We start from the raw sequence: 15,751 nt of genomic DNA on the forward strand, positions 1-15,751 counted from the left end.
ACAACGGGAAAATTCTCCGTGCCTGCGACCGAAAATTGAGCCTGATGCGACGCCACGACCGTTGAGTTTTGCAGTTTTTATGAGGAATAGACCAATGATGGAGGGGGATTCTATCATTAAAGACCCAGATGTGGCAGTCGAGTTCGTTCGATAGATATTCCCGCCGGAAGTCCAACAATCGATGGTCGGACGTTGAGATTTCAAAGTATTTTGAGACGGCATACATGGGGCCGTAAAAGGGCTATATACTGTTTATGAAGTCGGCATGCGTATGCGGGAAGCGCGACGTGAGAGCGAGAAAAAGGACGAAAGGAATCGCAGTCTGGAGATTCGCGTGGAAAAGGCTGAGCGTGAGCTTCGGGAGCTAAAGAATGTTCAAACGAGCGCGTGGGTGGCGGCCGGTCAATCTAGATTTGTCGTTATGGAGAGAGTGACCCAACGGACCTCGGGTTATGAAAAGGGGTTTCAGGATGGCCTGAAGGTCGGGATAGAGAAAACCAAACAGGACCTTGCCGAGGAGGTCTGCCGATGTGAAAATCGTGGATTCAAGCACGGCTGGATCAAGGCCCTTCAAACCGAGGAAGCTCTCAAAGCCATGGGCATTGATTCAACCTCGTCCCTGTATTATCGCCACTACTTTCCTTATTCTGATTTCAAAATTGAGAAGAGAGACGATGAGGGTGCCGAATGAATAGACTTCACGCCGAATAAATAGAATTTCTTTCATTTTCAACGTTTGTATTTGGTCTTGAAATGTTATGTGTTTAATTAATCGTATTATTTCAACTTTCTGGCAAGTTTTGTGTTGCGTGGCGTAAATGTTTAAACATGTATTGATCGGCTTGAATTAAGAACGATTCTCAGTGAATATTTATTCAGCCAATGAAGTGGTGCGAATGCATCTCTCGAAAAAGGCCAATCCGGATTCGGGGCCTTAATCGGCTCTAAGGTGTCATGCACCAAAAGGGGCTCCGAATCCGGAGGCTATTTTGGCCAATCGTGATATCCACGAAGGGCTGGCTTTATTTGTGTTGAATTCCAAGGCCGTGGCAGGCTTTTTCCTGACATGTCTGAGAGCCAATATGCCCCTGTTCCTGCGATGGATTCTATTTGATAGGGGCCGTCCCAGTTTGGACCCAATTTTCCATCGGCCGGTCTCCGGTCGGCTGGAAGTACCTTCTTCAGGACAAGCTCTCCTGACGTGTATCGGCGCAACTGAACTCGCTGATTATACGACTTGGCGAGCTGCTGCTGATACCGAGCCATGGATGCCAGGGCGTGGTCCCTTCGTTCCTCGATCAGAATCAGATCCAGGGCAAGCATCATGTCGTTTCGGCCCGTATCAAAAACTTGCGATTTCAGAGTTGGGAGGCCGATTTCCAGGGGTAAGATTGCTTGGGTTCCAAAGCATAGAGCAAACGACGTTTCTCTTGTGGCTCTCCTCGGCGTAGTACGATGAGCCCACAATACACTCGGCAATTCTTCGACCCATTTGCCTTTAGCTTTTTCCAGTCTCTTTTTGATGCCGTCCAAGATGGATTTGTTAGAGGCTTCGGCTTGACCATTGCTTTGGGGGTAGGCCGGTGTCGAGAAGTAAGGCCGAATGCCATATTTGCTGCATAACTCTCGATATACGCCACAATCGAACTGGGTGCCATTGTCTGAGATGAGAGCTCTTGGAATGCTGAATCGTGTTATGATGTTTCTCCATACAAAGCGTTTAATGTCGGCATCTCGTATATGTGTTAAAGCCTCCGCTTTAACCCATTTTGTCAAGTAGTCTGTCGCGACGATTAAGAATCGCTTGTTCCCTAGGGCCTTGGGCAATGGTCCTACGATATCAAGTCCCCACTGAGCAAACGGCCAGGGGCTGGTGATAGAGTTCAACTCTTCAGCAGGTAGATGGGTTAATTGGGAGAACTTTTGGCACTGTTCACATTTTTTTACATAACTCTCCGCGTCAGCTCTCATTGTCGGCCAATAATATCCCTGCGTTATAGCTCGATGGGCCAGGGAGCGTCCGCCAGAATAGGCACCACAGCTGCCCTCATGTATCTCTATCAGAAGCTCTTCCACTTTGCCAGGGTCCACGCATTCCAAATATAGACCAGAGAGGGACTTTTTGTAAAGCCCTCCTTGCGGATGTAGATAGTATTACAGGGCTTTATTTCGCAGCTTGTGTGCTTCTTTTTTGTCCTCTGGAGTTGTTCAAAAGAGAGGAATGCAGCAATGGGGTCCATCCAGCTTGGTGCGGATTCTATAACGTTGACATGGATTTCCTTCGGAGGGCCAATGCTCGGCTCCGGGATGAAACCTACTTTGATGGTCCACTTGATCTCAGAATTGATGGCGGAGGCTAGGCACGCCAAGGCATCCGCGTGTGTGTTCTGGTCGCATGTTATTTGGTTCAGTTCGTGATGGTCAAATTTTGCCAGCAAGGAATTGGCCGTTTTCATATAGGCCGCCATACGGTCGTTTCTTGCCGCGTATTCTCCCTTTAGCTGATTGATTACCAATTTTGAATCACAAAACACAAGCAGACGTCGAGCACCGAGAAGGTGTGCATTCTGCAGACCGGCTAGAAGGGCTTCGTATTCGACTTCGTTATTTGATGCTTCGAAGCCAAGCTTGACGGCCTGCTTAATCACTGCGCCGTCTGGAGACATGATTACAACTCCGGCGCCACTGCCCCTTTGGTTAGATGATCCATCACAATACAATTGCCAAATATCCCCGACATAAATTCTCCAGTTCGGCTTTGGTAGAACTTCAACCTTTGGTCGAACTTCATCAGGTTTGAGGTTGGCAAGCTCGCCGGTGAATTCCGCAACAAAGTCAGCCAACACCTGCCCCTTGATTGCAGTTTTAGGTAAAGATTGAATGTTGTATTGGCCGAGTTCAAGAGCCCATTTTGAAACACGTCCTGATGTTTCTGCACTCCGTAGTACTGATCGGAGGGGATAATCTGTTAGCACCCCAATGCTATGTCCCTGGAAGTAATGCATCAGTTTTCTTGCCACCATGACTAGGGCTAAGATGAGTTTTTCCAGCAGAAGGTAGCGTGTTTCGGCGTCAACCATTGCCTTGCTAACATAATACACTGGCCGTTGCTCCCCCTCCTCCTCTTTTAACAGTACGGCGCTGACGGCCTTATCGGAAACTGCCAGATATAAGATGAGCGGGTCACCAGCGGCGGGTGTTGTCAAGAGAGGTACTGAGCAGAGGTAGGTCTTGAGTCCGTTGAAGGCTGATTCGCATTCGACGGACCATTCAAAAGCCTTACCCTGCCGTAGTGTCTGAAAGAATTGTTGGCAGCGATCTGTAGACCGGCTGATGAATCTGTTGAGTGCAGCGGCCATCCCCATCAACTTTTGGACTTCTTTTACTGAACGGGGGGAGCCGAGTTCCAAGATTGCTGTGACTTGCCTTGGGTTGGCTTCGATTCCTCGGTGATTGACGATGTAACCCAGGAATTTGCCAAAGCCGATTCCAAACGCACACTTGGAAGCGTTCAGTTTCATTCTGTATTTGCGTAAGATGCTGAATGTCTTTTCTAGATCGGCTATATGACTCTGTTCTTCTTTGGACTTGATCACCATATCGTCGATGTATACTTCCATAGTGTGGCCGAGTTGCTCATTGAACATGGCGGTGACCAATCTTTGGTAGGTTGCCCCTGCATTCTTCAGCCCAAAGGGCATAACTTTGTAGCAATAGGTTCCTCTTGGGGTGAGGAAGGCAATTTTGTCCTGGTCATCTGGATGCATGGCGATTTGATGGTAGCCTCTGTAAGCATTGAGGAAGCTCATGCGTTGATGACGTGCCGTCGCATCGACAAGCTGGTCGATTCTAGGTAGAGGAAAACAGTCTTTGGGGCAAGCTTTGTTCAGATCCGTGAAGTTGACGTACACTCGCCAGGTCCCATTTTTCTTCTTTACCACCACTGTAATGGAGAGCCAGGTAGGGTAAGTGACTTCTCTAATTGCCCCGGCGTCAAGTAGTCTGTCTACCTCCTCAACAACGGCGGCAGTGTGCTCCGCGGCTGACCTTCGGCCTTTCTGATTGATCAGCTTACATTTCGGATCGACATTCAAATGGTGCTGTGAAACTGACGGATCTATTCTCGACATTTCGTATAGAGTCCACACAAACACGTCAAGGTTGTTGAGCAAGAAAGAGATCAGCTGCTGCCTGTCGGCCTGATTCAGAGAGGCGCCGATCATGAAGAACTTTTCTGGGTTGCCATCAATGTCAACTCGGTCCAAATCTTCCGTGGCCTTCTCATTTGGATACCGCCCAACATCATCTAGGATCTCCTGATTCGGCACCTCAATGGAGTTTACTTGCAGTTCCTTTGGCGTTCTGGCGGCAAGGAGATAACATGCTTGTGCCAATTTCTGGGATCTGCGGATTTGCTCAATGCCGTGTTCTGTTGGGAAACGTAGCAGTTGATGATAGGTGCTTGGGACGGCCTACAAGGTATGCAACCACGATCGCCCCATGATGAGATTGTATGGCGATGGCAGCCTGACGACCAAGAATTCCACGTTTACCATTCTAGAACCTGCTCGAACGGGTAAGCTGATCTTTCCCAATAGGTACTCTGGAGTGGCACTGAAGCCGAATAGTGGATAAGGAAACAGATTCAGGTCTGACTTGTTGAATCCGAGTTTGGTGAAGGTTTTATAATACATAACCTCCGAGGTACTGCCCTGGTCGATAAGAACGCGTTCGACGGTGAACTGGTTTGCGCACAGCTCAACAACTAACGGATCGATGTGAGGGAGTGTTACATCGATCAAATCAGAATCATCAAAGGTGATACTTGGCGTTTCTCGGGGCCACTTTGCTGGCGTGAGTTGCTGTTGGGGGCCTGGATGTGATTGGATCGCATGCACGGCCGGGGCTGCTGGCAGGCTGTATATCATGTGGACGGTGTCAAGCGGAGATGCATCCTCTGGACGGGCAGGTGTTTCGACCACACTCCTCCGGACGCATTGGTGGAGATGTTCGTCCTTTGCCAACTCCTCAAGATGATCTGCTGAGGCGTAGCGGCCGTCAGTTTCTTGCTGTCGGGCCCGGATCGTTGATCATCTGCCCTCGGGGATCGCTTAGAAGCCTGGCGCACCGTTTGTTTGGATTTTGCTATTTTCGAGGCTAGATCGCGACGAAGGCATTCGTTCTCAGTGATGATGTTGTCCAACCTCTGTTGGGTTTGCCTAGCTTGTGCCATGGTCGCCTGTATTGTCTTTTGCGTTGGGTTTGAAGATGAGCAGAGGTCCGAGACAAGTCTTGCTGCGATGGTTTTTGGTCCAAGCGAGTTTGCTGGAATGAGGTCAACTCTCTGTGCAATCTCATTAGTGGCTAGTAGAGGATCTTCAGTCACGCCTGCCATGGATGTATTTGAGTATTCCCACAGACGGCGCCAGTTGTGGAGAAGTGGTTTGGAAATACTCTTCAGATCCTGGGAGATGCTACTGATCCTCAGCTGGTCACCTGAAAAGATACAAACACTCCAGTCAGGGGTGCCGGGATTAACACTCTGACGGATAAGTTAGTTCAGACACTCAGGATAGCTTGTTTACTAAGTTTTTGTGAAGTGATTCTTACATACCTTTCTAAATCTATGGTTCTTGTATTTATACTTGCTTTTTAGGCCTCGGGGCCTGAGCCTATTTTTATCCCATTCCACTTTTATTCATTCGGAGCCACTGACCTCCGTCTATTCGGCTTTCCTAACATATTCAGCGTCCTAGTCACGCAATATGAAGCCGGATAGTATCTAATTTCTGGAGTACGCATCTTCTGACTCTTCTACTTATTCGGCTCTCACAGCCTCTTACATGCTCCATATACTTGTCTTGCAATCCCCTCATTTGCCTTAATATGCATCATGTTGTAACATGTCGTTCTAGCATGATTTTGGCTCAACTCCAAGAAGCTTTTAACCTTGTTTTAACATGATAAAGCTTTGTTTTGCATTGTCTTGATCATATATGCCATGCTTTGTATAGCTACCATGCAATCTAGCTTGTTAGTTTTGAGTGTCCAAGTCACTAGCATGCTTTACTTGGGCCATTTCAGTGATTTGGCATCACTTGTTATGTTATTTCAGTCCATATAGTATGCTCATATACTTGCACTTATCACTCCGTTAATGCTTTAAAGAGTTGATGTTTTATGCCTCATGAATGGATCATTGTACATGCCTCCATGCTAAGGTCTTTTGGATGCCATCTAAGTGGGTTTTTGGTCTTGTTTTACCATGTCATTACTCTGTTTTTATTAGTTTATGTCATGCTATGTTTGGTTTTGATAGGTGTAGTATAACACCCTTTTGTAGCCTTGCATGCCTCATGCTTTTGGTGTTGTGTTCTAGCTTGTGTTGGCTAGTTTCGAGCATGTTTTTGGTCTTGTCTTGACCTGCCTTGGGACTATTTTGAGCACCCTTGGCCTTTTGGGGCTTGATCCTCATGGCCATGGTTTGAGTCCCTTGGCTAGTTTCAAGTTTTAAGCCTTCTTGCATAATTTGCTTGCTTTATTTGGTTGGTTTGGCACATTTCCATGCATGATTTCAGAGCTTATCATGTTTGTCACATGTCCATATTTGTTGCCTTTCGAGTGTTCTTGAAAGTTGCCCTCCCATGGCTAGGTGATAGGCCATCACATGTGCATGTTTGTATGTGCTTTTGTCTATCATTTCCTAGCATTGTTAGCCACTGATTTGGGCATGTTTAAGAGCTGTCCACTTTAGTTTAAGTCCATCTTTGCATGTTGTTGCATGCTTGCTTCATTTTACATGTTGTTGCATGCCATGCATGTTCACATGTTTAGGTTGTATGCCTATTGCATATTAGATGCATTGCATGATCTTGTTGCATACTTGTTGCATGCTTGAGTTGTTCGCATCATGCTTGCATGTTTGCATTGCATTATGTGTGCATCCCTTGCCTTTTGATCAAGCATGATAGAGGTTGGGGCCCCTTATGTGTTTTGTACATTTCATTTGATATTGAATTGCACACTTGGCTCCTTTGGCCATCATGCATTTGAATGTGTGATTGGTGGCCCGAGAGTCGAGAACTACACTCATTTGAGTCTTAAACATGATAAGGGGTGTGGTTGTAAACATTTTCTTGCAAATGCATTGCCATGCTCTGTTTGTCCTCTGTTGCAGCAAAAGGAGCAGTCAGCAGGAACAAATGGTCGATCGACCATATTCAGTGCTGATCGGCTAACAATGTCTGGCCAATAGCCTTATTTTTGGTCGATGACCTTTATCTCTTAGCCGATGGCCTTTTCATTTGGCCGATGACCTCTCAGCATGACCATGAAGTGGTTCTGGAGCATCACAGAGACTTGTGCAGTTTTCAGAGGTGCAAACATAGGCAACATGTGACATGGCAACGGATTTCCGAGCAAAGTCGATCGAGCATGCATTTGTCCCTCTCCCCGAGGCCTCTTTACTGTTTTCGTAGCTGTGGAGAAGTGGTTTGGAAATACTTTTCAGATCCTGGAGAACGCTCGTGATCCTCTTCTGGTCACCTAAAAAGGAATAAACACTCCGGTCGGGGGTGCCAGAATTAGCTCTCCGACGGACAAGTCAGAATCCACACTCAAGAATGCTTGTATTCTAAGTTAAGCACAACAATTCTCACATACCTTTCTCAGTCTGTTGTTCTTTTATTTATACTTGTTTCCTGGGCCTCGTGGCCAGGCCTACTTGTCACTCATTATCCTCTTATTTACTCGGCTCCATAGTTCAGTATCTATTCGGCCTGTCCACTATATTCGGCATCCTTATCGTGCAGGGTAAAGCTGTGTGATATTTGTCTTCTAGAATACGCTTCTGATTATTCCAATTATCCGGCTCCCACAATTGCCCCCCAAACACCTCGCTAGCATCAGTTAGTCGGTGTGTTTGGCTAGGAGTAAAAAATTCGACGGTTAATCTTCTTCCCGATGGGTGTAAGAACGCGTACGTGCTTTCCGGTCATTGTAACGCTTTCCCGCCCCATTCGTGTTTCTCTCGCATTTATTACGATTTGAAACTTAAGTCCCTTCGAAAACATGCTTTTTCGAATATTTGAACCTCTTGGACTGCCAGTCGGTATCTCTTATTCAACGCGTTTTCTGCAACTCCTATTCGTTCTCTCCTTGTCTCCTTTGCCTTTCGTAAGTTTTCTTCTCTTCTCCTTGTAATCCTGTTTTCCGTATTTACTTTTGATTTAGAATATCCTTGAGTCCTCACTAGAATAGCTAAGCATTTGAAAGACCTCCTTTTTTAGGGTCGAATCTTTGGGTTCCGAAGACATTTTTCTATCCCCGAGGATGTCATCTTTCTCTGGTAACGGACAATACCCTTGATATGGAGAGGGACGACCAAAATACAATTGTCTTCCCTCTCCTGTCTATTGCGGAGGGCAGAGTTCGCTTTCCCCTACACCCATTTCTCAGGGTCGTCCTCTGCTATTGGAGTCTCATTCCTTCGTAACCCAATGTGAATTTTTTCCAAATCATAATGGGAATCGTAGAGTTGAACCGGCGTCTTAGGATCAACCTTGGCATTCCGGCGATTCGGCACTGCTATGCTTTAGCCAAATCCTCCGGTCAGCTCGGGCACTACTTTCTCAGGGCCAAGGACACCAACCATCACTTGGTAACGATGCTTGCCAGCTCTGGAAAACGAGTTGACAATGTAATGGTCAATGTCCGAGGCAACTGGGAATTCGGCGAAGGCGAAGATCGCCTAGACCCTATTCCCAGACGGAGGGGTGAACCAGGTTTCCGTGTAACTCATTGTTTGTTGATCTTTCTTTTATGCGGCTTTTTCTGCGAGCCTTACCCTTTGTTCTTGCATGCAATAAGTTGAAGAGGATTTTGACCTCGGCTGACGACACAGTCCTTGCGGAAATTAAAACTGCACTAAAGTACTTTGGCCATCCAAACGTACAGAAGCAAGGGAGAGCTGCCCATATTCTCCTACGGTACGAGCCTACCTACACTACGTTCTCGGCCGCGGACGACATCCCGATCCCAATCGGCGAACAACACCTTACGGCTCTTGTCTTCCCTAGTTTCAAGATCCTTAGGCAAATCGGTCTCGAAGCTTCTGATTCGGAGCAAGGCTTAGAGCCAGTTGTCGAGGTACATGCCGAGTCAACGAGGGAGTTCGCTGCCGAGGCCGAAGAGGTCAACGAAGCTCTAAAATCAGCGTTTGAGGCAGCCGAGGCCGTGCGTTCTGAGCCTGCCCCGGTTGAATCTTTACAACCGGTTACTAGGGAAGAAACGGTTCAAGTTGTTGTGGCCGAGACGAAGGGGGCTGAACAGCAGGTTACGGAAGAACGGCTGATTTCAAAAGAGCGGGGCGAAAAATGTTCCGCCGAGGGAGAGGCCGGCTCAGAGGATAGCCCTGCTAACAAACGGCCTCGCTTAGAGGAGTCTGACGTGGTTGTCCCCTTCGTTGTTCAACCAAAGATCAAAGACACGCCAATCTCCTCTGACGCATCTGCCATGAAGGATCCAGCCGTGGCGTTGAGCTTGGCCACCTCAGTTTCGCTACCGGCTGACATGGCCACCTTTCGAGAAGAGCCGGATTTGGTGGCTATAGCGTTTGCTGCCCAATCGGCCCTTCTGGTATGTATACGATACTTTCTTTTTTGCTCGTTTGGTTTGGTTTGCATACGATGTTGCTTGATGTGGTGATCCGAACTTGTTTTGCAGACGGTTGGAAGGATAGCCAAACTAGGCCGCCGACAGCATGATGCCATTGAAAGAATTGGCCGCTTAAAGTTTGAAGTTGAATGTGAAAGAAGTAGGGCTGAGTTCGAGGCGATGAGAGCCGCAATGGAAAGTGCTCGAGCCGAAGCTGAAAAGGAGAGGACTCAGACTGCTGACCAACTCAGATCCGAAGCCGAGGATAGGGCGAACGTGAGCAAGGAGTTGCTCAAGTTAGCCCAGGAGGCGCTTTCAAAGGCAGAGGCCAAGTTAGAAGAATTGAAGGCGACCAAGGAAAAGGCCGAATCTGTAGCTTCTACGATGCTAGAAGCTGGGAAGAGCGCCGCCTTGAAGGAATACGTAGATGAGGTCTCCAAATTTGAGAATCAGGTCTTCAAACATGGGTGGCTCAAAGTCCTTGTTGCCGTTGGAGTTACATTGGCCTTTCCAATTCCATACGAGCAAGTGAACGTTGAGCCACTTGAGTCTGATCCCAAGGATTGATCTGGGAGACATTCTAGTTTTATTAGGTATCTTTAATTTCAATGTACGTTTTTGTTTAGTAGATCCTTGTTAGTTCAAGGTAATTTTCATGTATAAATTAGTTATTATCTGTGCTCAATTTATTAATGAAAATTTCCTTCCCATTTCACTATTATTTGTACGAAGTTTTTGATATTAATGAAGAGTTTTGCCTTCTGCTACTTTGGATAAAATGATTACTGTCTGTTGTGCCTTCTAACTAGCGATTGGATAACGGTGTAATCTTGGCAATTATATTAGTTATACTTTAATTTATCCGAACAAATCGACTCTTGGTGCCGAATAGGACTAGTAAATCGATTCATGAAGTGGCTATGACACTCAAGCCGAATAGATTGATGAATCTACCCTTGCCCCAGCTGGTTCATGAACATTAAACGCCGAACCACATAATATTGATGAGTCGATTCATGAAGCGGCTGCGGCATTAGAGCCGAATAGATTGATGAATCTGCCCTTGCCCCAGCTGGTTCATGAACATTAAACGCCAAACCACACAATATTGATGAGTCGATTCATGAAGCGGCTGCGACACTAGAGCCGAATAGATTGATGAATCTGCCCTTGCCCCGGCTGGTTCATGAACATTAAACGCCGAACCACACAATATTGATGAGTCAATTCATGAAGCGGCTACGGCACTAGAGCCGAATAGATTGATGAATCAGCCCTTGCCCCAGTTGGTTTACGAATTTACCCTAGAGGCAATTAAGACTGCTGAATAACAGTGTTTGATGGGGGCACGACACGACTCGGTCGGCGCCCCAGTGATTGATGAGATTGCTTTGGGGGCGTTGCCCTCGTAGGGAATAAATGAATGAAGGTCCTATTTATGTGCTCAGTGAGCAACTCAGTTCAGGTCTTTGATGAAGAATAAACAAGCGTGAATGTTGAATAGACTCTTTTTTAACAGCAAAGGAGAAGCGAGGATGCTAGTTGAGCTGGGAGGAGACATGAATCGAAGTAGCGAACCTTCGCGCGCGGGAGGTAGGATTTCGAGGGAGTGGGAGAGACGTCAATCTCCTCGTCGTCGAAGTAGGTCGCCTAGGAGGGACAAGGAGTCACAGGACAAATCCCCGCAACCTCGTTCTGGAAGGGAGCTCGATGCGAACCCACGCCCATTGAGTTTTACAATTTTCGTGGGGAATAGGCCCATGACAGATGCAGATTCGATCATTCGAGATTCAAATGTGGTAGTCGAATTTGCTCGACAGATTTTTCCTCCCGAGGTCCAACAGTCGATGGTAGGTCTGCAGGACTTTGAAGTGTTTCGTGAAAGCATTCATGGTGCGGTGAAGGGGCTCTATACCGCCTACGAAATCGGCATGCGTCTCCGTGCTTCCCACCAAGAAATATAGAAGAGGGATGAACGCATCCGAAGCTTGAAGGCTCGCCTGGAAGCGGCTGAGCATGAGCTAAGGAAGGCCAAGGCCGTTTAGGCACAACCCGTCGGACAGGCTAACCCAATCGTGGAAGAAAGGGTCACCCAACGGCTTATCAGTACCACGCTCGCTGATCGAGATATGACGAGCATGTTCGCGTTGGAATCCGCAAAGGGAAGGGCCTATGAAAAAGGCTTCCACGAAGGCCGAAAAGTAAGGATACAGAAGATCAAGGAAAAGCTCGCCGAGGAAGTTTGCCGATGCAAAAATCGTGGATTTAAGCATGGTTGGATCAAGGTGCTTCAGGCCAAGCAAGCTCTCCGAGCAGCGGGCGTTGATTCGGCATTGCCACTGTACCAACATAACCATTTTCCGTTTTCCGTCTTTGAAGTTGAGCAGAGTGAGGATGAGGGTGACGTTGTATAAAAAAAAATACTTAACTTAACGTTCGAACGCAGATCACGTTCATAACTATGTAATTATTGCCTGATTGAATAAAACGCTCTATTTTAAATGTTTCATTGTAATTTTCATTCGGCACACACGTGTTTGCATGTTTCATTGTATAAATATCAACCGGCTCGAGTCAACTAGGCATTTTAATTCCGAACGGTTATATGCCGGCTTGTCATGAGCATTCTCCACTAAATATATATTTGGCATGTCACGCAAGGTCAATTGTGCTGATGAGTTTCCGAATTCGGAGGCTTAACCAGCCCAAAGGTGTCATGCTCTAGGGGCACCGAATCCGAAGACAGTCAGCCCATCTATAACTGTTGTTTATATAATTAGGCCATTTTAACTCTAAAAAAGCCAAAAATTAGTACATGGAGTGGCTGTGGCCAATATCGCTCGGCGTCTGTCTTTTGGAGTTCAGTGTTAATGAAATCGCATTGGGGCCACTGCAAGGGTTTTAGAAATAAATCGCCTTGGACTTTTCGCTCCAGTGACTTCGCTTACTGTGTATAGCCTCGATTTAAAACGATTTTGTTGCGTGGGGTTATATAAATGTGAATATCGAATGGAGTTTTCTTCAGCAGCAGAGGAGAAGCTCGGACTCTGGTTGAGCTTGACATTGCAATGAATCGCAGCAGAGAACCCACTCGCGCAGGAGGTGGGGCATTAAAAAAAATGGGAAAAACATCAGCCTTTGAGTCGTTAAAGCAGATCACCACGAAGGTAGAAACAGCAATAGGAAAGTTCTTCGTACCCGCGACCGAGAAACGAGGTTGACGTAGCACCGCGACCGTTGAGTATTATTGTTTTCGTGGGAAATTCCTTTCTTGTCCTGAATCTTGGCCTTGACGTTGTCTATGGCGCCAAAGGTCTCCGCCTCGAGGATGATTATCTCGTCAGTGTGAACGTCGATTCAGGCGAGGTTAGATCAAAGCATTTCAAGTTGCGAGTGCTCTTTGATCAGCGGGTGTTGATTCGACGCTACCGCTGTGCCAATGTGACGCTATATGAGAATAGATATTGTAATGCGTCAAACGCGGATTGCGTTTTTTGTAATTATTGTTTAATCGAATAAAATGTTTTATTTTAAAAGTTTATCTCATTCTGAATTTTTGTGTGCTTAATTAAGCATCTTATTTTGAATGCTGGAATGTTTTGTCTTGTTCATGCGGTTGTACTAGCTCAACCTACATATCCCTGCCTCGATGTGTAAATGTTTTCATTCTGGAGGGTGCTCCGAATTCGGAATATCATTCGGCCCCCGAGCGTCACTCGGTGGCACTATTTGGTCAGCCGAATTTGGAGGCTTTATCGGCCTGAAGACGTCATGTGCTGTGGGGCCACGAATCCGGAGGCTTTATCGGCTCAAAGACGTCATGTGCCAATGGGGCTCCGAATCCGGAGGCTTTATCGGCCCAAAGACGTCATTCGCCAATGGGGCTCCGAATCTGAAGGCTTTATTGGCCCAAAAACGTCATTTGCTGATGGGGCTCCGAATGCGGAGGCTTTATTCGGCCAATCGTGACATCCACGAAGGGCGCTCCGAATCCGGAGGCTTTATCGGCCCAAAGACGTTATTTGCCGATGGGGCCCCGAATCTGGAGGCTTTATTCGGCTATCATGACATCTACGAAGGGCGCTTCGAATCCGGAGGCTTTATTTGGCCAATCGTGACATCCATGAAGGGCGCTCCAAATTCGGAGGCTTTATTTGGCCAATCGTGACATCCACGAAGGGCGCTCCGAATCCGAAGGTTTTATTGGCCCACAGATGTCATTCGCCAATGGGGCTCCAAATCCGGAGGCTTTATTGGCCCAAAGACGTCATTTACCGATGGGGCTCCGAATCCGGAGGGTTTGTTCGGCCAATCGTGACATCCATGAAGGGTGCTCCGAATTCGGAGGCTTTATAGGCCTAAAGACGTCATTCGCCGATAGGGCTCCGAATTCGGAGGCTTTATTCGGCCAATCGTGACATCCACAAAGGGCGCTCCGAATCCGGAGGCTTTATTCGGCCAAAAGTGACATCCACGAAGGGCGCTTCGAATCCGGAAGCTTTATTCGGCCAAAAGTGACATCCACGAAAGGCGCTCCGAATCCGGAGGCTTTATTTGGCCAATCGTGACATCCACGAAGGGCGCTCCGAATCTGGAGGCTTTATAGGCCCATAGACATCATTCGCCGATGGGGCTCCGAATCCGGCTTTATTCGGCCAATCGTGACATCCACGAAGGGCGCTCCGAATCCGGAGGCTTTATTTGGAACACTTTTGAACTGGATTACACAATGAGTAAATATGAATCTTTGCATTACAGTAGTGGAAAGTGTACATGGTGAGCCATTCGGAACCAATACCATTCCCCACAGGTCGGGTTTAATGATAGAATTTGCGCAAGTGCGTTAGGAGCAATGCCGCGTACCTAATTTTCCATCGACCGACCTCTCATCATCCAAAAATACCTTCAGGAGTAATATTTCCGGCGTGTAGCAGCGCAGCTGAATACGTTGAGCATACGTCTCGGGAAGCTGCTGCTGGTGTCGCCTAGAGCTTCCGTAGCTTTTCGCCAGGGAGCCGTCCGACATTGTCAAGACTGTCTCGATTCAGCACTTCAGTGGAGTTGACCTGCGACTTTGTTGGTGTCGTTCTAGAAAGGAGATAGCATGCTCGTGGGGATTGTCGGGAACCACGGATTTGCTCAATGCCGTGTTCGGTCGGGAAGCGTAGCAGCTGATGATAGGTGCTTGGCACGGCCTGAATAGTATGCAACCAAGTTCGCCCCATGATGAGGTTATACGGTGAAGGGAGCTTGACGACCAAGAATTCGATGTCCACTGTTTGGGAACCCGCCCGAACAGGCAACGTGATTTTTCCCAACGGGTACTCTGGATTTGCGTTGAAGCCGAATAACGGATGAGGAGCCGGAGATAGTTTTGATTCCTTGAAACCGAGTTTGATGAAGGTCTCGTAATACATATCGTCCGAAGTGCTCCCCTAGTCTATGAGGACGCGTTCAACGATAAATCGGTTCACGTGTAGTTCAATGACCAATGGATCAATATGGGGGAGTGTTATGCCGATAAGATCATAATCGTCGAAGATAATACTCTGAGCTTCGTGGGGCTGTTCCGTTTGTATACGTTGCTTCTGGGGGGCTTACTGAATTGCATGTATGGTACGTGGCGTTAGAAGGGTGTATATCATATGAATAACGTCGAGGGGAGGTGACTCCTACCAAAGGGCAACAGTTTTGATTGTGCTCTTCCGGACATGCTGCTGGAGCCGGCCATCTTGCACCAATTCCTCAAGGTGATCTTTTAGGGCATAGCAACTGTCCGTATCATGACCATGATTTTTGTGATATTCACAATGCCTATCCCGCCTTCTCGTGTCAGGAGGTCCCACTATCTTGGACGGCCATTTGAAAAACGGAAGATGTTGGATTTTGGACATAATCGAGCTGATTGGCTCTGACAACTCCGTATATTTCTTGTAGGCGCACTTTGTGCGCCTGCTATTGACCTGTAGTTGCTCATTTGCTTGGTGTGAGCATTGATTGCTGGATCGGCGAGAATCCCATCTCTTGTCTCATTTAGCCCGCTGTCGTGGTTCAGGGCTCTGAGGTGGTACGGAGCTTATTGGCTGAGCGATTTAGG

Source organism: Camellia sinensis, chromosome 12, assembly GCF_055761805.1.
Source record: "Camellia sinensis isolate YWXY chromosome 12, ASM5576180v1, whole genome shotgun sequence".
Classification (NCBI taxonomy): Eukaryota; Viridiplantae; Streptophyta; class Magnoliopsida; order Ericales; family Theaceae; genus Camellia; species Camellia sinensis.